This window comes from Octopus bimaculoides, chromosome 3, assembly GCF_046866305.1.
Source record: "Octopus bimaculoides isolate indiv1 chromosome 3, ASM4686630v1, whole genome shotgun sequence".
NCBI lineage: Eukaryota > Metazoa > Mollusca > Cephalopoda > Octopoda > Octopodidae > Octopus > Octopus bimaculoides.
The window spans coordinates 43,111,916-43,139,244 of NC_142930.1; the positions used below are offsets into that span (position 1 = coordinate 43,111,916).

The 27,329-nt window shown below is 33.9% G+C and overlaps 1 protein-coding gene across 3 annotated transcripts in view; it reads right to left on the reverse strand.

Annotated features, from left to right (window-relative positions):
• The window catches only part of LOC106875338 (FMRFamide receptor), a 561,393-nt gene that overhangs the window by 241,148 nt on the left and 292,916 nt on the right, over positions 1–27,329 (reverse strand). For all 3 annotated transcript variants that reach the window (XM_052966543.2, XM_089348822.1, XM_089348821.1), the window contains one exon: positions 17,510–17,623. The gene's annotated coding sequence lies outside the window, so the exon portion shown is untranslated. The remainder of the gene's footprint in view (positions 1–17,509; positions 17,624–27,329) is intronic.

A 27,329-nucleotide genomic window follows, 5' to 3' on the forward strand; every position in this document is an offset into this window, starting at 1 on the left:
CCGAGGTCGACTTTAACATTCATTCTCTCAGGGTGATTAAATAGGTACCAGTCATACACTTGGGTCAATGTAATCGACTTAATCTCCTCCCCAAGCTGCCCTGGTGGCAAAAGTGCACCAATTACTATTGGTATCACGTCTACTCTCTTCATTGAGAGTATTTCCCACTTTAAATCGTGATAGTATTTTTTTTCTTCTTTCACGTTGATTCTGTTGTCACCAGGGCATGCCGTGTCGATTATCATACATGTTCTTTCTTTTGTATTCAACACAACAACGTCCGGTTTCCAACGTCTGAATGGTGGTTGTCTAGTAATGCAGAGTTTGATCCGCTTCTGTACCTACACCATAGGACAATCATGGCATCTAATGTGACTTTTAAAACCAGACAATGTTCTGATTAGACACCCACATAGATTGCACATCTTATTTGGACCACTAAGAGCTGCAGATATGTTCGTATCTTTATGGATCTTAAAATGTCCTATGATGCCTCAGTTAGATTTGCAAACCTTCTGGCATATACTGCATTCAAAAGTGTGCAGCGGCGTATATGCAGAATAGCTGGCGGAGGTTCGTTTTAAATGGATTCGCAAATGAGATTTGAGCCCAGGATAAGAAAGGCATAATCTGTCACAAATTTTGCACACAAAATGTTCATCGTCATTCACCTTATCGATGGTAACATCCTTCATCAGAGGCAACGATAGCATGCGTATCCTGGCCTCTTCAAACGCTTTCACTCAACTCCACACATTTGTTCTCCATCCACCTCGATACGAAGCAAGGGATTCTACAATACAGTTTCAATAATACAGGTTCGAAATTTCCCCAAGACACCTAATGAATGTTGGAGAGTATATCAGCCAGAACGTTGTGTTAACACCAAACAGGATGACAAGAAATATATGTCAAATGTAAATAATGTAAATAAGGGTTTTTATGTCTTCTGGATCCATTCCATGTGACTTCATACCAGTCATTATGCCGTCTTTAAACCTTTTTTTTTAAGTATTCGCCGATAGCGTTTCCCCTTTGCAAAATCACCATAAAACAGCTGTTTCGGCACGCGTTCATCCGCCATTCGAACAATAGGGTCACACCATCTCATTTGGGTCCTCAAAATCATAGCATTAATTCAGGTGATACCTACATATGCAAGGACATCTGAGTTTGGAGTAAAAGAACTCCATTTAATGTTTAAAATGCGATGAAGGCATTTGTGGTGGATTGTTTTATCAATTTAAAATGCCTTTCATAACAAGTCCATTTATATCAACATATTTTAAAATATGCATGAATCAATCTGGATATTGCATCGAAATGTTCATAGGTCATTATCATTATTATAATAAAGTACTTTCAATGGATCAGTTTTGAGCTCTTATTTAAATCGATATATATATATATACATATATATACATATATATACATATATATATACATATATACATATACATATATACATACGTATATATATATATATATATATATATATATATATATATATATATATATATATATACATATATATATACATACATATACACATATACACACACATATATATACATATATATACATATATATATATATATATATATATGTATATATATATATATATATATATATATATACATATATATATATATATATATACATATATATATATATATATATATATATATATATATATATGTATATATATATATATATATATATATATATATACATACATATATATATATATATATGTATATATATATATATATATATATATATATATATATATATATATATATAGATGTATATATATATATATATATATATATATATATATATATATATATATATATAGATGTATATATATATATATATATATATATATATATATATATATAGATGTATATATATATATATATATATACATATATATATATATATATATATATATATATATATATATATATATATATATATATATAGATGTATATATATATATATATAATTATGTGTATTTCTTCTATCTCAATGAATAAAAATTCTTCTGATAGAATAAATGGGTTAATAGAAACCAATGTAGCAAAGAACACAAAATAACTGTGGTTTAGTTCCTGTTTTTAAGGCAGGAACTCCTTGAAATTTTGGTTATTTGAGTATATTTAAGAATTTAAGGATTGGAGAAAACGCATGTTATAATTGCATGCGTTTTCTCCAATCCTTAAATTCTTATATATATATATGTATATATATATATGTGTATGTGTGTGTGTGTGTGTGTGTGTGTGTGTGTGTATGTGTGTGTGTGTGAGTGTGTGTGTGTGTGTGTGTGTGTGTGTGTGTGTAGTGTTAGGTATGATGTACAGAAGTAAATATTGAAAAAAAGCCGTCAGAATTTTGGAATAACTTCTTTTATCTATTTTATACATATAATAGCTCTTTCGTTCGTCTTTCGAACTTGTCAAATATAACTGTGAAAATACAGAGATCTAGCTTATTCATATAAAAAAAAACAGGTGTTTTGGGGGGTTTTGTTTATAACAGAACATTGTTGTTGTTTTTTTTTTTTTGGTGTGAGGCTTTGGAGACAATGGAAGATGTATAAGCAAATAGATAGATAGATAGGCAGATAGAGAGATAGATAGATAGACTGATAGTCAGACAGATAGAGAGATGGATGTGGTAAACGAGAGAGAGAAGGGCCATTGTATTGAATTGGTCTTTTTAAGGAGTGTAAAAAAAAAAAGGTTAAAAGCTTGTTTACTACTTACTGTATTGTTTTGAGACATGTTAGGGATGGTAGAAGAAGAAGAAAGAAAAAATAGAGAATAGTGAATAGAAAATATAAAGAAAACAAAAAAATGTCTTCCTGTTTTTTCCTTTGCTTTTAGTTCTTTCGTTTTATATTCTTTGTCCTTTCTTTTTATAGACTTTGGGTCCCTTTTAGAATATATTCCTGTCATACATTCATTTATTTATTTATTTTTTGTAAAGTGTAGTTCTGCATGAGAGTATATTAGTATAATCGTTGTAAATTTGAAAAATTGAATTAGTAAAATCAATTTAGTAAAAATAACTATATATATCATATCAAACATATATCCTTATATATACATACAAAACGTATTCCTTGTTTTTCTTTTTTCTTCTTCAAACATTTAACTTTGGGGAAAATTTTTTTATGAAGAGTAGTTCCATTTCCTTTCGGTATTGTGGATCGTCCCGTGTACATTTATAAAAGGGAAAGATTTTGAACTTTCCGTCTCCGCATGTTCCCAGATGTTTACTTAATGGAATCATTCTTAGTTCTTCTTGTCGGATATGTTGCCTGTGAATTCTTGCACGTTGACAAAGTGAGTTATTCGTTTCGCCAATGTAATTTTCTTTACAGTTTGGACAGGTGATGCAGTATATGAGATGTTGTGTTTTGCAGTTCATATCTGCATTTATTTTAAAAATAGATCCGTTCTTGAATTTTGTGTGGGAACCACTTTCTATGTATTTGTAGTTGTTGGTATTGTTACACGTTCCACATCTCCTATCAACACATTCTTTTACTATGAATTCTGGTTTAGTCTTTTCCTCTTTATTACTACGTATCTCGCTTTACCCCTCTCGTTCTTCCTCTGTTACTACTACGTATCTATTTTCCCCCCTCTTACTTCCTCTCTTTCTCTTTTCCTCTCGTTCCTCACCTATTCTTCTACTTCCTCCCTTTGTTTCTCCCTCTACCACACTCCTATGGATCGCAGATTAAAAACCCAGAAGTCCGCCAAATACCACTGAGTAACCATCTAGCAACATGTGATCATCAAACTTTTATTATATTTCCATTCTATAAACTTTATAACCGGAATGAAATTGAAAGAAAATGCAAAGAAAAGGACTTTATTAAGAAATTCAAACCCACTCTTAACAAACAATGATTAAATCCATCTTACTTGGGGTTTAAAAATCTTATCCCTGTAACCAAAACACAAAATCTCTCAGATATCATCATTTCTATAAATAGATTTGGCATCATTTCTAAGAACAGCCAAACACCTACTGGGGTTTAAAAATCTTATCCCTACAACCCACAGAAAACAAGAAATTAAAATATCATCATTTCTAAAAATAGATTCAACATCAATTCTAAAAATAGCCAAACACCTACTGCTGCCGTCCAAAGGAATTGGTATAAAAGAAGAAAACCAGCCAACTTATTACAGTCTGTTAAAGTCTGTCATACCGGCCATGATGAAGGGAAATAGCCCTGAAACTCGAGTCGCCTTTATATATATATATTTATATTTATATATTTATATATTTGATCCTTTATATTGAACACTCAATATTTCATCTACATTCAATACTTTCTTTCAGGGTGCCATCCATTTTTATGTTATTTTATTTTATATTGTATATTGTATATCATATTATATATTGTATATTCCATATTCTATACCCCACATTAGTTCTGCAGGAATATAAATAAAACATAAAAAACAGACAGTGTTGGAACTCTTTTAAGCAAAATAATATATTCCTCTATACACAATCATACAAAAAAACCCACCTTTTTTGTATTTATTTTTACTCGCATATATATATATATATATATATATATATATATATATATATATATATATATATATATATATATACATACATATATATACATATACATACACATACCCAGATACACACATATATTTCCATATATAAAAACACCCATACACAAATATGCACCCATACATATTCATAAATACTTTCGCATATGAATATATAAAGAAATTTATGCATTAATATATCTGTGCATAAAAATATACATACATCCAATTAAGCATGCGTATATGCATATCTATATATTTTTTTATAAATAATATTTATATATATATATATATATATATATATATATATATATATATATATATATATATATATATATATATATGTAAGTATGTATATGTATATATATATACACACGTACACATACATGATTATATGTCTGTGCACACGTTTGAATGTGGTGTGTGCCAGAGGGTTTGCAAATCCAATGGGGATCTTAAAAGACATGTTAGGATCCACAATGAGCAGAACTTACTTGCAGGTATTGGTAGTGCAAATCAGAGGTGCAATCTGTGTGGGTGTTTCTTCAAAACACTGTCTGGTTTAAAAAGCCACATCAGACGCCATGAAAGGGCTAAGGTGTAGGTGCAGGAGGTGGTCAAACTCTGTTTAAGGAGTAGACAACCACCATATATATACCTATATATATATATATATATATATATATATATATATATATATATATATGCGTGTGTGCGTATATATATATATATATATTATATGTATATGCATGTATGCACACACACACACACACAGCAACAAGAACTACATGGATATATTAAAATTCAAATTTATGTGTCTAATGCATAGTTGTATATGTACACTTTTGCAACTGTGTAGGAGGTGATGGGAAATTTATTACAGTGCGTGTGTTTTTGAATATGGAGTGTGTTTGTGTATGTTAGCCGTGTGTTTGTGTTCATGCACGAGTAATTGTGCGCCTTTACACTTGGAAAATTTTGATTTTGACAAAATAAAATGCATGTCGTCACGACATTTATATCTAAGGTTGTATATTTAAATATATCCTATTGTTGTCTCATTTATTTTCATTCTGACATATCAATTCACATTTGTTGGATTCCATTTGACATATTAATTGGGCACTTCATTGATAATTCTCCTTAATTTTACTGCTTTTTATATATATTGTCCAATTTAAACACGCTGCTATAATGCGTCTTTTAAGGAAGCAGAATAAAGAAAATAAGGAATGGATTTCTAAGCTACTGCTTACGATGCAATGCAAAACCTACAAAATTATGAAAATATTTATAGCATAATATTTTTGTATCTAAGATTTAATATAAAAATGAAAGGGGTTTTATATATTTTTATCTGAACTTTCAAAATGAGGAAAAGATATGGGGAAATGGAGAGAAAAAAACAATATTTAATTGTAGTTCAAAAACTGTGAAGCCATTTTTCTCACTTTTCTTAGCAATATTATAAAGCAGCGTTTTAAAAAAAGTATATTTTATGAAAAAGAATGAACTGTGTGGAAAATTTATGTACCTGAGGCTTATACAATAATATGTAACAACTTAAAGCATGCATTATAGAAAAGAGCAATTGACAAAGTCTATCTACAACACGTTTCAGAAAAAGAAATATTATAGACCATCTCGTGAAAAATCAAAGTGTCATCCGTTATATGTTTGAGAACATGATAACAAGAGAAGATAAAGATTTCTTTTAAATTACACCATGTCCCATTGGAGAATGGGACATCATCTATTGCACAATCGAGGTGCAGATATGAAATCAGATAGGATGGACCAGACAGAAAGATCTTCCTCGTGCCTTTCAATCGGAAATTATTTCAGTTCAACAAGACGAGAGTATGATTAGAAAAAGCTACGTAGACACGAGAGAAGTGATGGAGATTCGCTTATATGATTGCAAGACCAGATATCAGTGAGCGAACATAAATCATGTGTATTGACCTGGTTCTGGGTTTAAGACATTGCATTGAATGTGATTGAAAGTGGACCTGTTATATACCGAAAATCTGGCCTGTCACTTAAGGTCTTGACATTTTAATTCATATATTCATATTAAGACATCAAATCTATTGGAAAAATTATGCACAATCCAAGGTATTTAACTCCTTTACTTTCATAGCAAGAACGTGCAAATTCAGTATCATTAGTTTCGGCCAGTTACAAATGTGTATAGTGATGTATTACTCCTTCTTCACACATGATTTCTCTCTCCTGTTTACTCGTTGTCAATGATATTTATGACTACCCAAACTATGACCTCTCTCCGAGAAAAATTCCCGATGCAAACCTACATGTTTCAAAACATATCTAACAGACGAAAATTTTAACTGACTGCACTTCCAATTGGATGTGCGAACATGTCGTCACTCTTCTATCGCCACAGCAACTCCAGTTGATAGAATAAGATATCAAGTCATCATAAACGGTCATATATATATATATATATCATTCGAGTATAATGATAAACAGTTGTGCAAGACATGTACCACTTTCTGAATCTCTGCGATTAATACCTCGTATGAGACCCAGGAGGTAATGGCCAGTAAAGGATAATATGACACCAGCTACGATTCATGGCAAGATTTACCATTGCCGGGTGAAGCCAGTAACAATATGCAAGTGATAATAGAGATTTTAAATGATATGTTTAAAAACCGAGCGATGCTTATACCTCATAAGAAAATGTTGCATACAAAAATATGAACTGATCTATACCATTGGAAGTCGTAGGAATTACATCACAATTTTCCTTCTCTCAGAAAAAATATATATACAATGAATATGGTGTCTCCGTCATCCAACTTTTAAATGATCGTTGGCATTATTCAATTTATCTACACTTAAACGTGTTTTGCATTTCACCTTGCAGTGTGTCAAACGTAAACTTGTATCGTTATTTAACTGGCCGGTATCGTTGATGGTTAATTTCAGACTTCCTGAATTTGCAACAGGCTGCACTGGCTTATATGTTATCAGAAGCAACTAGAATGAAGTGAAAGGATATACATAGACACACACACACACACACACACACACACACATACAGGCATATGAGTCTATGTATATATATATATATATATATATATATAATAATAATAATATTAGGGACAAAATCCAAAATTACAGGTAAAAACTCAATTAAAATCAACTTATTAAAAATCAAAATTAAATTGAGCTTTATAGATAAAATATATATAAAATATATAGTTTTAGGGAAAATAACCAAGTTTCAAGAACTCATCGATGAAAATCCACTATCACATATAGTTTTATATTATACTTATTTATTGTGCTTTAATTGTTAATTTTTCTATATGTGATAGTGGATTCTCATCGATGAGTTCTTGAAACTTGGTTATTTTCCCTAAAACTATATATATATATATATATATATATATATATATATATATATATATATATATATATATATATATATATATAAGCATATGTATATACGTATAAATGCATTTATATCCATATATAAAGGGTTTTCGTCAACATTATCCCCAAGCCTTGTTATTCTAGAAACAGCTCTAAAAGTGTAAAAGAGTGTCTACTTTCTCTAGCTAAATTAAATGTCTTTTTCAGGTGATACGAAACGCTTTGTTTTTCATTTATACTTAAATCTAGAAATACATACATATATATAAGTGTATATAAATACGTTTGTGTGTGTGTGTGAATAGTTTGTTATTGATGCTATATGCAATTAAGGAATCAATCAATAAAGCACTGTTTTTATGTGTAGATGCTCAATAGTCCGTTATTTATGTTGATGTGTAAGTCCCTGTGGTTGGCTGTATAAATGTCGATGAACGTCATAAAAATAGGGGAAAGAAAAGAGTACCTCCAAACCAAGTATTTTCGATGAAACTAAACTTAACATGCTTACTTCTAATATTGACTAAATGCTCAAAATAAGAGAAGAACAGCAAGGATATAACACAGTAGTCTATATCACACACACGCAGATACAAACGGATGTACCGACATAAACACTCCTACTGCTTCCCGTTTACCTGTGATGCTAATATTGTCTTGTGCTTGTTCATGAGTTGCTACTAACTTCCCGAATAGAAAGACTGTGATACTCTGCCAAGTTTATTTTGAAGGAAGCTTCTGATCGAAACATATTTTTTTAGTTTCCAAAGGCAATTTCAATGTAGTCTTTCTGTCCACACACACACACACACACACACACACACACACACACACACACACACACACATTCTCTCAGTGTTTCTCTCTCCCTCTTTCTCTGCTTCTCTATCTCACTATCTCTCTCGAATTGCAGTTTTGCCTGAATTAGAATCGATCGTTTATATCTCTCTTCAACATAAAAAAAAAAAGTGTTTCGTATTGTTGTTTCATGTACTACATTTATTCTGATGTATTCTTAGATTGAGTATAACCATCTTCATACAAATTCTTATACCGACCAGATATCGAAATATATTATCGCATGTACAACTGCATTACCCAACATACCTCTAACAAATGAGTAGACAAGAAAGATACGATTATATTTAGCAACAACACATTGTCTCTTTTGAAATGATATTTCGTAAATGTCATATTTCATATTCTCATTTATCCGTTCTCAAATCCAGTTAATAGTTATCCCGGTAATTAATGACTAGACTACCTATTAATAAATCACTTGTAAACTAATATCATAATTTCTGTTAACTCCTTATAATATCATTTATTATATACTGATAAGCATTATACTTAAATCATGAAATTACATTGTTAAATATGAAAGAACACTTGTCAGGAAAAGGTGACAAATATATTGATCAACTCACAATTAGTAGCAAAGTGGCAATGATTAGCATCATTAGAGGTCACGTAAGACACCGCAATCGATTCTGTAAACTATTATACTTTTATTTCAATTCGACACTTCAAGACGGTACACAAGAGTCGACTATAAGTGCTACCTAGTGAATAATTGAATAAATGCAAATTAATGGTCTTCGATTAATTACCGTCTAGGTAATATTTATTTTCTCAATTATAATCCATGCAATTGGGAATGGGATATAGTACTTCAATTTAATTACAGACTCGTATATATATATATATATATATATATATATATATATATATATATATATATATATATATATATAATTATAATACAGGGTATCTAAGAGATACCGCCACGCTGAAAAATAGCAGTCAAATCCTGACTCTAAACCACAATAAATGTCCACATAGCACAAGGAGCGAAGACGAAGACAAAATAAACCAGTAAAATAACAAGATAATTCCAGGTCCTGGATTTCTGGCTTTGCATAAATTATGCTTTGCCTTCATCGGTGGAATATACTCAAGCACATAAATACAAATATATGTTTATAAACAGTATACTTACATATACGGACGTATACACACATATATATGCACGTATGTACACGACTAGCTTAAATAGCCCGCCTAAAAACTCCTCGTGCGATACGGACAGAATATCAGCGCAGTAAATACATTGACAAAACAAATTTATATAAATAAGGATAAGATCGATATTTAAAATATTGATTTTATCAAGTGGGAATAAAAACCATCAAAGGTAATAATTATTTAAAATTATAATACAGGGTATCTAAGAGATACAGCCACGCTGAAAAATAGCAGTCAAATCCTGCATATATTTGTATTTATGTGTTTGAGTATATTCCACCGATGAAGGCAAAGCATAATTTATGCAAAGCCAGAAATCCGGGATCTGGAATTATCTTGTTATTTTTACTGGTTTATTTTGTCTTCGTCTTCGCTCCTTGTGCTATGTGGACATTTATTGTGGTTTAGAGTCAGGATTTGACTGCTAATTTTCAGCGTGGCGGTATCTCTTAGATACCCTGTATTATAATTTAAAATAATTATTACCTTTGATGGTTTTTATTCCCATGCTGGCTACTTGATAAAATCAATATTTTAAATATCGATCTTATCCTTATTTATATAAATATATATATATATATATGTATATATATATATATATGTATATATGTATATATATATATATATATATATATATATATATATATATATATATATATATATATATATATATATATATATATATATATATATATATATATATACATATATATGCGCGAGTTTGCTCAAAATGAGCAACAGGATAATAATACGACTGTTTCAAACGACTTCGTTTAATTGAACAATGCAATAATTACATCAATTTAAATGCAATGCCACCTTCAGTCTATTCATAGCTAGGATAGTGACAACATGGATTTCTTACATATTCTCGCTCTGTTAAAACATAAGAGAAATCATATTAACTTGTACTACTAGTTAAAATTCCAATTCTTCTTCTTCTTCTTCTTCTTCTTCTTCTTCTTCTTCTTCTTCTTCTTCTTCTCTGCCAAGAATTCACAACAATATCGAACCCACAAGAGTAAACAAAAGAGACAGAAACAGGCCAAAACAAGGGAAATGCTCCTTGTATTTGAATACTATGCAAATATTCTTTTAGAAACATTTAATTTCATTTTTCCAAACTTTAATTGTTCTCCATACTCAGAGTTTAATATGTCACACTGACTGAAACCGGTACTAAAATGTTTTTTTATGATAAAATTATTTTAGCATTTTCTACCTTGACTTTTTTCCTTACACACACACACACACACACACACACACATACATATATATATATATATATATATATATATATATATATATATATATATATATATATGCGTGTGTGTGTATGTGAGAGAGAGAGAGAGAGAGACAGAGAGACAGAGAGAGAAAGTTGAGTTATATTTCATCCTTTACTTTCTAGGGTTCTAAAGGTCAATTTCTAATAAAATTCTTTGTATTTCATTGGTAGCTTACTGTTGTGAGAATTTTGCGAATATAAAAATGCTACAAGTATAAAGTGTGTTATGAGAATTTATCGATGAAGTATGCTATAGAAACTCAACAAACTGTTAATGGTGGAATAGTGAAGATATTAGAAGTTTGAAAAGAAATTAATCCATGCATACGATCGTTTCAAACAGCAATATTAATATGTAAATAACATGTAAGAAAAAATAGAAACTAATTTAAATAAAATGAAATTAATTACATATTACTGTATTCCCCTGTGCGACAAAAGAATACATCGAAAAAGTAATATCGTTATAGCTACAGAAGACGTGATGGAGTGAGTATCACATAATATATTTGGATTATATATATATATATTTCACAATGTAATCTCGTGTATATCGTTGGGGATTTTTTCTTCCTCCGTCTTCCCTTCTTTGATCTTTCCTATATTTCCGACGAAGAGCTCCGCTCGAAACGTCAAATTCTCTTTCTTTCCATTCCTGAGCGTCCAGTAACACAATATCTGTATCACGTCCTCATTTTTTTGTCGTTTTTCTTGTTTGAACTCACTATATATATATATATATATACATATATATTATCCTTATGAAAGATGAAGAGTAAGCTAACGATTCTGCCAGATCACCACCTCCATAATAATAATAATAATAATAATAATAATAATAATAATAATAATAATAATAATAAAAGAAAAACTAAAGCAAGACATCCTTGCCAAAGCACAAAGGATCCGCCGGTATGAGAAACGCCAACGTTTCTTTGAACAAAACAAACATTTCAAATCCAACCCCAGAAAACTCTACCAAGAACTGGGTAAAAATAAAATAGACATTACTTCAGCACCAACAGCAGAAGAACTAGAGAAATTCTGGAAACAAATATGGTCGGTGAAGCAACAACCCCAGAAAAGGACCATTAAAACAACGAACTTAGCACCTGAGCAACTCTGGGCCCCTATAACAACTGAAGAGGTCACCCAGACACTGCAAAGACTAAGCAACTGGAAGGCACCTGGACACGACAAGATCCCCAATTTCTGGTTAAAACACCTGCCAGGAATGCATAAAAAGCTGGCAGAAAACTTTAACAACATACTAGCAGATCCAGAGACAATGCCTGAATGGCTCACAAAAGGGAAAACCATCTTAATCCACAAATCCACGGAAACGGAGAAGCCACAAAACTATGGACCTATAACCTGTCTCCCTACGATCTACAAAGCCTTTACTGCAATAATATCGCAGAGATTGAGTAAGCACCTGGAAAATAACAACCTGTTTCCAGAAGAGCAGAAGGGATGCTGCAAGGGCTCATACGGCTGTAAAGATCAATTATTGATCAATAAAGCCATAACTGAAGACAGCCGCAGAAAGAAGAAAGGGCTCAGTATGGCCTGGGTGGAATACCAAAAGGCCTTCGACAGTGTTCCCCACACGTGGATTCTGGAAACGCTAGCCATAAACAAGGTGGCATCAATTATTATGAAATACATAGGGCACTCAATGAACAAATGGCAGACAGTGCTACAGCTCCAAACAAAAGAGGGACTTGTGAAAACGAAAGCCATCCCCATTGGAAGAGGAATATTCCAGGGAGACACGCTCTCTCCACTCCTGTTCTGCCTGGCACTCACACCTTTAACAGAATTGCTAAATAGAACTGGATGCGGTTACAAATGCTACGGAAAAACAGTCAGCCACCTTCTATATATGGATGACCTAAAATTATATGCAAAAAACGACAAAGAGCTAGAACCACTACTACATACGGTACACGGCTTTACCAAGGAAATAGATATGAAATTCGGATTAGAAAAATGTGCCAAATCAACCCTGAAAAGAGGAAAATTAGTTAAAAGTAGCAATATAACACTAGATAAAGCCAATGAAATAAGAGAACTAGACGAAAGTCAACCATATAAGTATTTAGGAGTCAATGAACTAGATAGGATACAACACACGCAAATGAAAGAAAAAATAAAGAAAGAGTACTATAGACGAGTTAGATAAATACTAAAAACAGAGCTCAATGCTAAAAACAAGATAATGGGTGTCAACACTTTAGCTGTCCCAGTTATAAGCTACAGCTACAACATCCTTAACTGGACACTAAACGAACTATATAAAATAGACAGGAAAACAAGAAAAATAATGACAGGATATAGAATGCACCACCCAAAATCTGACATAGAAAGGCTATATATACAACGCACAGAAGGTGACAGGGGTCTTATACAGCTAGAAAACTATTATAAAATAACCACCATAGGACTGCAAAAATACCTACTCCAGAAGCAAGGGAGACTAATACAAATAGCCACAAAACACGAGCAAAACAAAAAACTGTTTTCAATATTTAAGGAAGCTGACAAATACAAACAAGAAATCAATCTACCTAACAAATACGAAGAAGAAGAAGAAGAAGAAGAAGAAGAAGAAGAAGAAGAAGAAGAAGAAGAAGAGGAAGAAGAAGAAGAAGAAGAAGAAGAAGAAGAAGAAGAAGAAGAAGAAGAAGAAGAAGAAGAAGCTATAAAACAAATGAAATCCAAACTAAAACTAGAACAGCAACGGACCATGATAAAACGATGGCAAGAAAAGCCCCTACATGGTAAATACTGGGCTAAACTAAATGCGAAAGAAATAGACAGAGAAAAATCCCAGCAATGTCTGAGAAGCTCAGGACTCAAAGCAGAGACTGAAGGATTTGTAATTGCTACACAAGACCAGAGCCTCCCCACCAGAAATTACCAAAAACACATAATGAAAAGAAATATAACAAGTAACTGTAGAATATGTGGAGATGGACAAGAAACAATAAATCATATTATCTCTGGCTACCCAGTCCTGCCTAAGAAGGAATATATTCACAGACACGACAGAGCTGGGACCTATATACACTGGAAGCTATGCCAACACTATGGAATAACAACAGAAAAAATATGGTATAAACACACGCCAGAAAAGGTCACAGAAAACGAGAAAGCAACCATACTCTGGGATATGCCAATACACGCAGATAGAGAAATTAAGGCAAATAGACCAGATATAGTTGTCAAAGATCATGAAGAAAAAAAATGCTTTCTAATTGATGTATCAATACCAGCAGATGACAACGTTTCTCTAAAAGAAATGGAAAAACTTTCAAAATACAAACACCTGGAAATAGAGATAACTCGAATGTGGAATCTAAAAACAGAAACAATTCCTATCATAGTAGGTGCCTTAGGTATAATAAAAAAATATTCAGACAAATACATAACAAAAACACCAGGACTTACAAATATATATAACTTACAGAAAATTGCACTACTGCGTACTGCACACATTCTACGCAAAACACTTTCAATACAGTAAACATAAGAGCACCACAGCAAACCACAGCACATACCCAAGGCGCACAGAGCTGCGCTCGGTAGTGAAGTGAAAGCACGTTATAAAAATAAAACTACTGAACAATAATAATAATAATAATAATAATAATAATAATAATAATAATAATAATAACAATAATAATAATAATAATTATTATTATTATTATAATAATAATTGATACATGGAATTTATAGATATTTTAATGCATAGCTAGGCTTGCTTCGAAAAATTTATGTTTCTTAAGTTCATAGACTATATTCCTGGGATGACTATAGTAGAGTTCGTAGTACCTATCGTCATCGGAAAACTTATATTCATACTCTCATTTCTACGGACTATACTGTAATCGTCCCACAACTACGCTCTATGATCTTAAGAAATGTAACTAGACACAACCACAATATCTTCGCATGCTCTTAATCTTTCATAGGGATAATATGTGTATCCGAATATGTTATGTGATATTCACTAAATAAAGACTATTGTAACAATAATATAACATTTTTGATGTAATATTTTTACGCGGTGAGAAGAAGAGTAATATGTAATTAATTTGATTTTAATTAGTTTAATTTCTAATTTTTCCTACCATGTTATTTACATGTTAATATTGCTGTTTGAAACGATCGTATGCATGGATTTAATTCTTTTCGAATTTCTAACATCTCTTCTCCATCTTTAATAGTTTGCTGAGATTGTATAGGATACTTGTTCCATAAATTCTCATAAGCATCTTATATATATATATAAATATACGTATATATATATATATATATATATATATATATATACAGAGAGAGAGAGAGAGAGAGAGAGAGACACACACACACACATACACCTACAACCACACCCGCGCGCGCGCACGTACGCACACGCACTCATGCACCACCACCACCACCACCCCGCCCCCCACCCCACACACGCATATATACATAGCTTGGGGAAATTTATTTATAACCCCAATGTGTGATAATAAAATGTCAATTAGTAATCTACACATTGTCGCTTCTGTTTTCTGAATTTATTAATCAAACTGGAGAGACTAATTCAGAAAACGACTGCAAATCTCATGTTTTTATTTCTTTCGTTTAGTTTGTCGCTATATACCTTATAATTATCACTTAATTCTTCTGAGATTTGCCTAGCTTACTATACATGTTTCAGCATTTTAGGCTTGATATGATCGAAAAGATATTGACTATTTCTATATTAACAATGTCAATGTTTCATTTCCATTACTGTTATTGACCATCTTACTCCCTATCCGAACGCATCTATCTAAGACACGGATGAATCACACTTTGTATAACCAGTGACATGTACCTCAGAGAAGCAGATCAATCTCGTTGATTCTCTTATCATGCATCATTTGAATTGGTATTCACAAATGTTTAGACGTGTCAGGTACGAGACAAATTTAACTATGACAAAAGTTCGTCACTCATTTCATGTAAATCAAGTTTACCTGCATTGCAGGAGTTATACATTGCTGCATGGCTCAAGTGACAATATCTTTAGCAACTATGGTTTACCACAGCGTTCGACTTTATTATTTCTGGTTTCTATGAATTAAGTTCTTGTTATTCCTGATAATAAATGCTCTCATACAGACGATACCGTTTTTGATTTCTCAGGATCCATCTGTCCATATACTGCATCATTTGCACATTACCAAGGACATGCACCTCAGTTCATATCTTCAAGGATAGATTGTTCCGGAAAAGCTGTCATATATATTCAAGCATCCAGAAAATAAACGTTAGAAACAAAGTATACCAAATAAGAAAGATGGAGTGTAGAGGATTTTGTAGAAATTAAGAAGGGTCGCGGATGCATTGCTGAACTCAGAACTATGTGGCAAGCATCTAAGCTAACATACCCCCAAAACACCTAGGTAGTACAAGTCCCTTCAACTGAAGAATCTTCACCTCTTTACATACTTAGATGCGCACACATCACACTCTATAATGTTGCACTTCCACAATTCTGAATAATGAGTGACGTCGGTATATTTTAGCCTAAGCATAGGACAATATTTGTGTTACACGCACGCACAATCAAATTTCAACACACAAACATGCACACGCACGAACAAACACATGTCAATACACACGCATACACACACACGCACAAACACATATCAACACGCACGCACGCACAAACACATGTCAACACACACACATACACACTCACGCACAAACACATGTCAGCACGTACATACACACGCACGCACAAACACATGTCAAAACACACACACATACACACGCACAAACACATTTCAACACACAGACATTCACACATACACACGCACGCATACACACATGTCAACACACACATATACACACATACACGCGCGCACACACCACTCACACATACAAACACGTACTCAACTCAGTTCACCCAACAAACTTACACTTTGAATCAATGCATTCACAGTGTAACTCGCAACTGATATCCTTGTACTAAACATTTGTTTAAGCATTGCGCATTAACCACTACATGCAACAGCATATCTTATTGCGTTTGGTTTTCCATCACGATTTTCCTTTCAGCCGAAAATCATCGACCAGCAAGATTATCGATACTGTTTTCAGCAGGTAACCTGCATACGAAATTAATGCTGAATTGAATACGTTTAGTCAATATACTTACGTTTTCTGAGAGAGTTTCCTTAGAAATGTTAGTGTTCATTAATCACCATTGTTTTCGAAACAGATCTAGCTGTTTACCATTGGGTTAAATATTTGAACCGTGTAATCCAGCTTCCTGTGAAAGAGAGCAGAAAACAAACGAATTATTTTAATTAAATTTAGAATATGTTGTGTATTATTTCCAGAGTAAAATGCTTTTGCATAAATATTTGTGATTGTGTTTAAAGAGAATAACTTTCATTTCATTACCTTCAAGATGTCTAGCAGAGGTTATCAAGCAACATCAAGTTAATGGATATTTATAGATTAAAGTCTAGACCATGTATTTTGATTAAATATTTATGTGTCATATAAATTGATATAAATCACAGAAAACACGCTATTTTATCTCACTTCAATAATAGTTGCTTAGAAGGATATTGTTTCACGGCATAAAGTTTATATTCACTGAAATACTGCTGAATCATGGGACTCAACATTTACTTAACATCAATCAGAATGTATATAGACAACAGAAATTATTCGTGAATATGTAAGATGAGTAATAGAATTTAGCTACAAGTAGTCATTGAAATTATAAATATTCACGCAAAGAGAAATAATATGGCATACATTAAGGAGTATATTTTAATATACATAGATATGTGTGTGTATATATGTGGCAATATATCTATATGTGCGTGGCTTTGAATACTGTGTGTGACTATGTGTGATTGTATGTTGATATTTGTGTGTATATGTGTGAGTACTCGTGATATATTTCCATTTGGTAAAATTCCTAAGTTCTTCAGGAATTGCATTTAATATTTTAAAAATTCTAGCCCAAAGGTTACAATACGTTGGGAAAAATTCCTACATTTCAAATACCAAATATTACAACCCTTCACGCCCACGGACATGCACAAATATACACACATATATACATATATACATACCAGTGTGAAAGTATATATATATATATATATATATATATATATATATATATATATATATATATATATATTTGGGCTTGCGTGTGTGTGTCTGTGTCAGTGTGTGTACGTATGTGTGTGTCTGTGTCTCTGTGTTTGCGTGTGTGTGTGTGCGCGTGTGTAAGCGTGCGTGTGTGTATGTGCATAAATAAATACATACATGTTAAAAGTAAAAAGACATCTCTTCGTTATACCGTTTTATGTATGTGGAAACTACTCACGATCACTGCACCCAATCAGATTTAAGCCTGCACAAGGCACATCTACTAAATACTAGGTTAAGTAATTATACGTATCGAAAGACATAATTTTTCTTCTAGAACTAAATATTACAAAATGATTGCATCTATTTCTTTTTGAGATGTTTGCCTTATATAATCATTTTCGTAAACTCTAAATATTCACATATGTTTTTTTTTAAGAGATTGCAAGCGATAAGATATTTCTGATGAAGTGAACATTATATCACCGCCAGATAATAGACTATCAATGTTGTTGCTGATTATGTTGAAGAGCGGCTACACACCTGTAAATTACAAGCTAGATTCATAATACTCAAAGGACATATATTTTGGATTATGTTATCCCAGACGGCATTAAAAATGTGCATAACTATCATTCGTGCGTTTTACGTCCCAGGGCATGATAACAAAAATGATAATTATTCGTGATAACAATACATATTTTCATTCTGAATAATACGAGATTTATACTGAAAGGACAGTAAATGATGGTTAAGTTTTTGTGTTTTTCCTACTATTATTATATGACATAAGGGTGACTAACTGACAGAATCGTTAACATGTCGGGCAAAATACCTAATGGCATTTCGTTCAGGCTCCAAATTCCGCTAAAGTCGAATCTGCCTTTCATCCCTTTCGGGCTCGTTAAAATAAGTACAATGTGAACACTGGGGTCGATGTAATTGATTTGTTCCCTCTACCGAAATTGCTAGCTTAGTACCAAAATTTGGAATTATCATTATAATACATACGAGGAGGTACTGAAAAGTACCTGAGTTGGGTAAAAGAAAATACAGGATGATCAGTTAATTATGATTTTATTCAGTATATTCCCTTCACAGATTCACACACTTATTTCAGTAGTCCTTCAGGTTCTCTAAGTCCTGCAATAGAACCAAGAATGTTGGACCTTTAGCGATACCCTTAAAATCAGGACCTTTTCAGCACCACCTCGTATATCGTACAAATAGCTCTTATTGGTATGTAGACTTTCCGTCTATACAAAAGTACTATTGAAATATTGTGGAACAGAAGCTTAAACAAAATCTCGAAATGTCTTTAAAATTTGAAGACCTGAACAATTTTGCCCACTATTTCACAATTCCTTACACTTCCTCTTTGTCATCAATTTTTATTTCCGAAGAATGGCTTTCAATTAATCGAAGAGGCGCGTCGGAGTGCGCCACATCTGGACTTTACCTCGAATGAGGGAGAAACTGACAAACCAAAATTTTCCAATTGTCCGATTTGCTACCGAAGATGCGTACGGTCGTAACGTTTGTCAGAGTCTTGTACATCTTTCTTCCTCAAGACTTCTATGTGTTTTATCTTTCTTACAATATCTGAATTCACTACTCCCTGTTCTCGGTGCAACCACTTTACAGAAAATATTCCCCTAAGCAATCTCATTGCTTTCGGCGCCCATCGCTGGTTTGTAATTTAGACTATTGAAAAATGTTGTAAACCTGAATTTTTTTTTCTTGTTTCATGAACATATTATCATGTTAACACCTGTCACCAAATCGGGGAAAAATCGTGACTTCTTTCGCTTGAAACGTGTTCACCAGAGTCAAGAAAACTTCTATACTTCTCACATTTCGAACTGTTGCCATGTGCTGATTATACCCACTTTGCACACCCTTTTTGATGTCAAATCTTCTCATTCTTTGTAATGGACTCTGACGGTACAGAAAGCTCACAATTTTTTAGTTGTGTCTCCGCGGGAATCATTTCGTCCTCTTGCTAGGAATCCCAGGCAGCTGAATTCTCCTATTGCGTAGTTTGTCTACAATGCTGCTTTCCCCTTCTTTAAACTCCATTCATTTATTTACAATAACGTTTTCGATTGTATCATGTCCTTCTGCGTAGATGAACACCCACTCTCCCCGCATGTGAAGAGAACAATGATTATAGTAGAAGAGATTCTCTTTGAATAACCTATGGCAGTTAATAAAAAAGCTATGCCCATTTACGAATTACCCCCGACATAAAACCGTGATATACCAGTGTCCGGATCTATAACAACTACTGCAAAATTTGGACTATAGCAAAATTCTAACACAATATTCTTTGAACTTCTTTCTATCAATTCCGAGTGTAGGTTCTATAATACATACGTTGCAATTGAAAAACACTGTGCTTAACATTTGAGCGCTGAACACTTTACTTTACATGCTACCTAGGGAAATAAAACAAAATATATGTCTCTCTCTTAGCTAAAGTGATATCGACCAATAGAGTAAATTTATAAAAACTGCTCCTGCTTTTGAGGCAAGATTACTAAAATATGTTAAAACATTAGATTCCTCGAAGTACATTAGACATAATTTTATTTAGTAGTTTTCATCTTAATTCCAAACTAATTTGTTAACTAACTGTTAGCGAGACCTTCACTATTTTGATTTATTACATCCGTTAATGGTTCGCAGTTGTAAGCTAATTAGTAGAGTGACGATTCACTGTTTTTAATTGTTATTGGAGTGATCGTTCACAACATTATAGTAATTATTTACGTGTATTATGCGAATCTTTCGTTGATTTAAATTAATGACTTCATATTTGGGTTTTTTTTTTTCTATGATAGACTTTTTGCGGAGTAGAAGCAATAGACAATATATACACTAAACGTAGCGTATCAGCTAACAAAAATTGAAATTAATCAGTGTAGACAAGACGAAATTTGTGATTTAAATTTAATAAATGCATGATCATAGACAGTTTTTATAATACTTGTTTAATGCTAATATTTGTGAAGGCGCTTGGCTTTGTGATTAGCGAAATCGGCTCACGGTCGAACGTCGGCAGTTCGATTCCAAGCAACGCGTTGTGTCTTTGAACTATGCACTTCATTTCACATTGCTCCAGTCATGAGCTGTCATTCAAAGGGCTAGCCTTGTCACATTCCGTGTCAAGATAAATTTCTCCGAGAATTGTGTTAAGGGTATGTGTGTCTGTGGAGTTCTCTGTCACTTACAAGTTAATTTCACGAGCAAGTTACTTCATTGATTGGATCATCTGGAACCCTCGTCGTCGTAACCGACTGAGTGCCAGTTATTTACCGCTAACATTTGATATCCGATATTTTCAAATATATAAACGCATGTCTTAGAATCATTATATCTGTTTATCTCTTCGAGGTTTTTTTGTCAGTATTGCTCAATGAGAAAAATATAAGACACCCAAAAGACTGGAAATGTGAGCATATAGAGTTATATTAATATATTAGCTGTACTTCGACTTGCAGTTTAGTCTAGAGTATATAACAATGTGCTATGTTAATATCATCATTAAGACTGATGGTAAAGACTAAATAAACTGAACTGAAATAGATATATTGAATCACTTGTGTTTATTGTGAACTATACCCGATTGGATACGCTCATGTAAATATTTGCAATAGTGATGATATATACATCCATTAATAAAGAACTGATTTATTTGAAAACCTCAAGCAAGACGAATCAGTCATGATATTAGAACAACGAATATATCCGAATCCCCTTGTTATTCACTATATTAATGCAACATTTACGCTTGGGAAAGTATCACATGCACTCTGATGTGATCACTTACATGAAAATCGCGCACATTTTCGTACATAATGTCTCGTAAAAAATTCCTTGGATTAATATAGATTTTGATATAGCTAGCGTGCATATAGTCACACGATCCAGTTACATATGTTGTGTGAAGTGATAAAAAATTACAGCTAGTTCTGTTTCTTGCTAATACTGGTAGTAATATCTATATAAAATGGAAAACAATCAAGACGTTCAGAAGTGGATAACTATGATCCAACATTTCATGCTGTTATAGGAAATCAAAAACTTGGGAATCCGTTACATTACTATAAATATATTCATGACGCCGCGAGCATTTTTACATCCTCAACTCCGCACACGCATATAGTCAAAATCTCTCTCGCTGCATCCTTTTGTGTATATATAAATAGATAGATAGATAGATAGATAGATAGATACATACATACATACATACATACATACATACATACATTCATACATACATACATACATATATAAACATACATACATACATATACGAGAGGGTACCCAAAAGAAATCGACATTTAGGATTATTAATCTATTCAGTTAGTTTTAAATGTTTACTTTTTTATTCCCCATTTGAAACAATGCATCAGTCCAGACTCGTTTTCCACCATTCCAGACAGTGGTGGAAATCTTGCAAAGTGATGTCATGTAACGTCACCGTCGTTTTTTCTTAACCTCTTCCACATCTGTAAATTCCGTTGTGCCAGCTTTCGTCACAAGTAACGACCTTTGAAAACGAGGTCAGGATCAATTTCCAACTGTTCTTTCATTTCATAACACGCTTCCGTGATTAAGAGAGGCATACATGTTACGGCAACTGGTTTCATTCGAAAGTCCTCACCCAAAATTCGTTTATAGAAACTCCAGGACACATCAGCCATATCAACAAGTCCGTGAAATTTTGCGTGACGGTCATACAAGATCAGTTCAGGAATTTTCATGATGTTTTCATATGTTCTGGGGGATAACGGTCACCCTGAAGGAGTTTGTCTTCAAACGACATGTCACCATTCCTAAAGCGTGAAAACCACTCGCAAACTTGTGTTTTGCTTATGCCAGCATCCTTGTTAGCCGTTTGAAGCAAGACACCTGTTTCGACCACCGTTTTCCGCATCAGTTAACAGTTCCGTTGTTTCAGCCATCCCAAAATTCAATGGGGGTAGAAGCGCTTCACGACAAAGACGCGCCATTGGTAGTACGACGTTACCGGACGAGGTCGATCGGCATACTCATACTGAAGGTCGCATCAGATGGCTTCTAGAAGTGGAATCCTATATATACATACAAATAAGAATAAAGCGATAGCTCTGGCCGGTTAATATGGTAACCCAGCGTTTCGAATGTAATTCTCGATTGATGATCTGGCGATTGTGTGGTGAAATCTCGATGCACAGCGCCACATTTCCGCAGGTGACATTCGTTATAGGTCTTCCAGATCGCGCATTGTCTTCCAGAGGCGTTCTTCCTATTTCGAAGTGCCCATGCCATGCGAAAAGTTGTGTACGACGCATTGCCTCGTCGCTGAAAGCTTGCCAAAGCACGCTCAATGCTTCTGTAGCAGACTTCTCACGTTTAAACCAAAATTTCGCGTTGGTTCTGTGTTGCTGTCCATGACAAACCTCAAATTACAACAACACGGGATCAGATAAAACAAATTTCACAACCTGCGAAGTAAACATAACGATGTCACTCGGCACACTGTCTCATAAAGTTCATTCCTAACTCTCACTGAGTATGTAATCGTCTGTTGTCATCTGATGGCGCGCTACAAAACTATTCCGGGAATTTTTTTATACCACCTCGTATGTTCGACAATAATATGGTTGATATATAATTGAAATAAGATCCATTAATAATAAAATGCAATAAAAATCATATTCATAAATTAAGATGTGTATTTCGATAACAGATTTTGATTCTGTCAAACTGTCATCCAGACACTCAATCATTTTGCCTGAAGCAACAGTACTAAATTTTTATTCTAAATATGTTTTACGAATCTTATTAACTTCCATGTACGGATTTGGGTCAGCCTTGTTTTGTTTAGATTATAGCTTTGTTCCTTTAAATAAGAAATAGCATTGTGGGAGGGACTTTGCAATATTATTGTAATTGGTCTGTGTTAGTACACTACGCATGCAAGGTAGCAGGCTGGCAGTTTAGTTAACCCGACGGCCAAAATGTTCAGTGGCATTTAATCCGTTCTTACATTTTGAAGTCAAATTCCATTACAGTCGATTTTGCCTTTCAACTATTGGTGAGTCTATAACATAAGTACCAGTTTAGCACTGGGGTCGATGTAATCGACTTGCCCTTCCAGCTTTTATATATAAAACTGTGATTACAGTTGAAGCAAATAGCACTCTTCGTCTCTCAACGGAATAATTAGCATTTTTTTTTATCGCTCATTTTCCAGCAGTTTAAAGTAACTATATATAGTCATTTAACGATATCCATACACATGCCTCAGTATTGCTTATGGCCAGTAGTGAAACTAACAATATGATATAAGAATACATGTAGGGAGTAAATATATATATTAAAAAAAGGAAAGGAGATAAAAGAATACATATGAGAAACAGGTATGAACTTGTACACAATGTTCATTTTCTAATATAAGGCATGGTGTATTTCCCCTCATCTCATGCTTAGTTAGTATTGTGAGGTATTGAATTATATCATCTCGTGTATGTATTATAAAGAAATTATATGCATGCCATACTATATTTTCCTCTATTGATATGAAATTATTTATTATATACATATACAGCGTGCGATAGGTAAATTGTCGCCATTTCATAATTTTATTTCGCGCATAGTTTGTTTCTGATTTTGTCGACTACAAAGTATAGGAGGGTCAGTTGGGCACCGTGTGTGAGAAAAACAGTACCATAACGCAATTCGCTCAGCAGGAAATTCGGAAATGACACGCCGTTCTGCTTGGCATTGGCGCCGGAAGTGCCAATACGAATATTTCAGAGTGTTTGGCTGTCAACCGGAGCACAGTGCAGATGATTCGGAGAAAGTTGTATGAGTCTAATGGTTTTTATGAAGGTGCAGCAACTAGAAAAACTCACTCGGATCGTTCTGATGAGAAAAGATGTACTGGATATTTTTGTGAGATTCAGGCTACGATTGACAACGATCCCTCCAAGCCAATTAGGTCACCAGGGGCATGGGAGTGTCTGATTTTCTTATCAAGCGGGTAGTGCATGAAGACATTCGTTATTCATAATACAAAATGAGAAAGGGCCAATTTTTATCCCAGGCCATTAAGGACAAGAGGAAAGATCGCGCTACGACGATTTTGGGAAAACACAAGCATCTCGTCCAACTGAACATGCTTTGGCTTTTCTCAGACTAGGAAAATGTCTGGCAGGATCAGATGGTGAACACGCAGAACAATCGTTGGCTTGCTGTGCCCCCACAACATGTACCGAAAGTGCAAAAAATCAAACATCCAGTAAACATCATGGTGTTTGGAGTGCTCACTAGAGATGGCTATGTTATGCCTCCATTCATCTTCCAACACGGTCTCAGACTCAACTCGGAGGTGTACATCATGTGCCTGCATGAAGTAGTGTTGCCCTGGGTCAAGAGAGTCGCTATTAGAAGACACTACATGTGGTAACAGGTATCTACACCATGCCGCACAAGCAGGAGAATGCAGTCACGGCTGTCAGACAATTTCTGGGACTACATCAACTCTAACATCAGGCCACCTATCTCTCCAGACTACAGCCTCTTAATTATTATGTATGTGGCGCAGTTGGGCAAGTAACCAAAACAACTTGTAACAACAAAGATAGACTGACGGCAAGAATTGCAGTAGTATTCACCAGCTGAAACAAGGAGACCGTCCTGAAGGTTTGAAGGAGATTCCAATGTTGTCTGGAGGCCGTGGTTGAGGCCAATTACGATTTTATTGAATAAATTTACTCTTTAATATTTCAAGATATTTTCTATGTAATTTTGGTAAATATGTCAGTTAAAATGAGATGTCAGTGTTATTTTGACTTTTGCTCAATTGAGTCGAAAACGTATTCACTGCAGCTGTGTATATACGCGGCATATTCATTAAAGATTTCCGCTGACCCTCTTCCCAGTAACTGAGATAAACAAAACTTGGCATAATTATTATACCTTTGCTACATAGGCACCACCAATGGTGACACCCTTCTCCCATCGATTTATGCAACTGCGAAGCCCGCGTATTTAGAAGTCGGTAGGTTGCACCTGGAGCTAAGACATTACCTCGGAAATAGGTTCATTATCATTCGAAAAGTCCTTCCCCTTCAAAAAAGACTTCATGGTCGGAGAGAGGTGGGAGTCAGATGATGTGAGGTCTGGAGAGTAAAGAGGACATGAAAGATTTCATAGCCTCTGGAGTATGCTTTCATTTGGGCAACTTGCGCATTGTGAACTTGACCGTGAACGTTGAGGACGCAGACGATTTTGGTCAGCATGCCACGCCTCTTTGCTTTGATGGCATCCTACAATTTCTGTAGCGGAGAAGCATTATATGCCCCGTTAATTGCGGTGTCATTTTCCAGAAAATCCATCATCACTATTCTGCACTGGCCCAAAAGACGGTGAGCATCACATTGTCTGCTGAGGGTTGGATACGAGACTTCTTTGGTGGTTGTGAGTTATCATGCGTCCATTCCTTCGACTGGACTTTAATCTCAGGATCATAGTAATGGACGCATGTTTCATCCCGTTTGAAAAGGCGTCCTCGTTTCCTTGGCACACTGCCAAAAGTGCCCGGGAGCGACTTACTCGTTTCTACTTCTGAAAAGGGGTGAGCATCCGAGGAATCATCGTGCAGACAACTTCCACATGGGAAAATGGTCATGAATGATTATTTGCTCGGACCCAACACTTATCTTCACGTTTTGGGCTAGTTGTCGAATAGCTATGAGGCGATCCTCCAAAATGGCAGCTTCCAGTTTATGGTTGGTGTCGTCATCAGCAATAGAATGATGTGGTTGTCTGGAAATAGGAGCAGTTTCCACCGATGTCCGACCACATTTGAACTG